At 40.4% G+C, this 2,530-nt stretch overlaps 1 pseudogene; it reads left to right on the top strand.

The window, feature by feature from the left end:
- The first annotated feature begins 1,101 nt into the window (after positions 1-1,101).
- On the top strand, positions 1,102-1,642 carry LOC101088164 (annotated as a pseudogene).
- Positions 1,643-2,530: the final 888 nt, after the last annotated feature.

Below are 2,530 nucleotides of genomic sequence, written 5' to 3'. Positions count from 1 at the left end.
GCTTACAGGATTTCCTACGATTTCCTACCTGCAGGTGTCAGACATACCCCAGACAGGAAGCAAGAAGTGCTCATGGCACAGGCCTGAGATAAGGTGAGGCGCTGTTGGGATACAACCCAAGTAAGGCTAGCTGACACGCCCCCCCACACACACACCCCCCCCCCCCGCCTCCACACCCCCCTCCCTGGGCTGGTTGCCACAGTAATGGCTGGATCAGAGGGGAGACAGAAAAGTGTCCAAACACTTATGACAACTTCCTTCTTTTGCAAATTTTGTACTGTTTTTCTGTCCCTGGCAAAAGCAATAATAATAATAATAATTCTGTACTTGTAAAGGTTAAATTAGTCAAAGAAATCATAAATATCACATGATTTCACTCATATGTGGAATTTAAGAAACAAAACAAATGAACATGGGGAAGGGAAAGAAAAATAAGATTAAAAAGAGAGGGAGTTAAACCATAAGAGATTCTTTAGACAGAGAACAAAATGAGGGTTGCTGGAGGGGAGGTCAGTGGGGGGGATGGGATAAATGGGTGATGGGCATTAAGGAGGGTACTTGGGGGCGCCTGTGTGGCCCAACTGGTTAAGCACCCGGCTCTTGATCTTGGCTCAGGTCGTGATCTCCCAGTTCATGGGATCAAGCATCAGGCTCTGCACTGACAGTGTGAAGCCTGCTTGGGTATCTCTCCTTCTCTCTGCCCCTCCCCAGCTGGTTCTCTCTCGCGCTCTCTCTCTCTCTCCCTCTCCCTCTCCCCCAAAAACTAAATAAATAAACTTAAAAAAAAAAAAAAGGAGGGCACTTGTTGGGATGAGCATTGGCTTATATGTAAATGATGAATTACTGGGTTCTAATCCTGAAACCAATACTATACTGTATGTTGACTAACTTGAATTTATTTAAGTTTTTCAAAAGGATGAATTTAATATATAAAACATAGCCAGTTGCTTACATAAGAAAAGAATGTTTCTGCAAGGGAGGGTACTCAAGAACAGTAATGCTAGGTGGCTCCATGGATGAGAATTAAAGGTCAGGGAAGATTTTCAACACGTATCTTGTTGTATCCTGAATTTTGAAGTACAGCCACACTATCCATTACAAATGAAATTATTTTTAGGCCGATCCTGGTGCTGCTTGTGTGGTCGTTTGGTGCAGACCTGGTATCTCTCTTGTGAAGCGGCAGCTGAGGAGACTCTGGCGCTCGCCGTGGCCAACGAAAAGCCCAAGGAAGGAGTCAAGACTGAGAACAATGATCATATTAATTAGAAGGTGGCAGGGCAGGATGGTTCTGTGGAGCAGTTTAAGATTAAGAGGCATACACCACTTAGTAAACTAATGAAAGCCTAGTGTGAACAACAGTGTTTGTCAATGAGGCAGATCAGATTCCGATTTGATGGGCAGCCAATCAATGAAACAGACACACCTGCACAGTTGGAGATGGAGGATGAAGATACAATTGATGTGTTCCAGCAGCAGACAGGAGGTGTTTACTAAAAAGGGAACTTGCTACTTTACTCCAGAACTCTGTTCCTCCAGACCAAGAAGACATTCTCAATTAGAAAACCGCAATTTGGTTCCACCACATCCTGACTATTACAGTATAGTTTTCTCTATTCTTTCATTTTCCCCTTCCCCATGCCCTTATTTATTGTACATAAAGTAACTGTGTAGGTGCACAAGCATTTTGCTTTTTTTTTAACTAAATGGCCAATGGTATGTTTTGATCGACATCAAATGGAGATGGAATGGGGAAAAATACTGGTTCTGTGAAAATACCCCCTTTCTCCATTAGTGGTATGCTCATTCAGCTCTTATGTTTATATTCCAGTAAGTTATTTTGCTCTCACTGTTTAACAAAAAAATAACAACATAAAAATCCTTGCATACCTTGTTTGATTGGAGAATTTTAATGTTTTTCATTTATCATTGTAAAACCAAGGACAATTGGTTTTACATATAGGTCAATCTGTCTTTAAGTAAGGATAAAGTACTCTAAAAGAAATGAATCCTAGTTAGTTTTCCCTTCAAGTCAAGCGTCTTGTTGTTTAAATAAACTTCTTGTTTAAAATGAAAAAAAATTAAATTAGTTTTAAAGATACAAATATAAAACACATAAAATTAAAACATCATACATCAAAAAAATTTTTAAATAATGAAAGAAAAAAAATACAGGCTTTTGAATAAAGGTGGAGATTGGAATATATGTTTACCTCCACTCTATCTGAAAGCCTATGAGAGTGAAGAGACATTTTTAATTTTTTTTATGTTTATTTTTTGAGAGAGAGAGACAGAAAGCAAGCCATGGAGGGGCAGAGAGAGAGGGAGAGAGACATCCCAAGCAGGCTCTGCCCTGTCAGCACAGAACCCAACACGAGGCTTGAATTCACAAACTGTGAGATCATGACCTGAGCTGAAACCAAGAGTTGGATGCTTAACTGACTAAGCCACCCAGGCACCCCAATTTTTAAGCATTAGCCAACAAAGCAAAGGCAACAAAAGAGAACAAAACAGCAACAAAATCATGTAGGTG

This window comes from Felis catus, chromosome B2 (genome assembly GCF_018350175.1).
Source record: "Felis catus isolate Fca126 chromosome B2, F.catus_Fca126_mat1.0, whole genome shotgun sequence".
NCBI lineage: Eukaryota > Metazoa > Chordata > Mammalia > Carnivora > Felidae > Felis > Felis catus.
The sequence above is the reverse complement of the archived record's forward strand: the minus strand, read 5'-3'. Positions and strand labels throughout refer to the sequence as shown.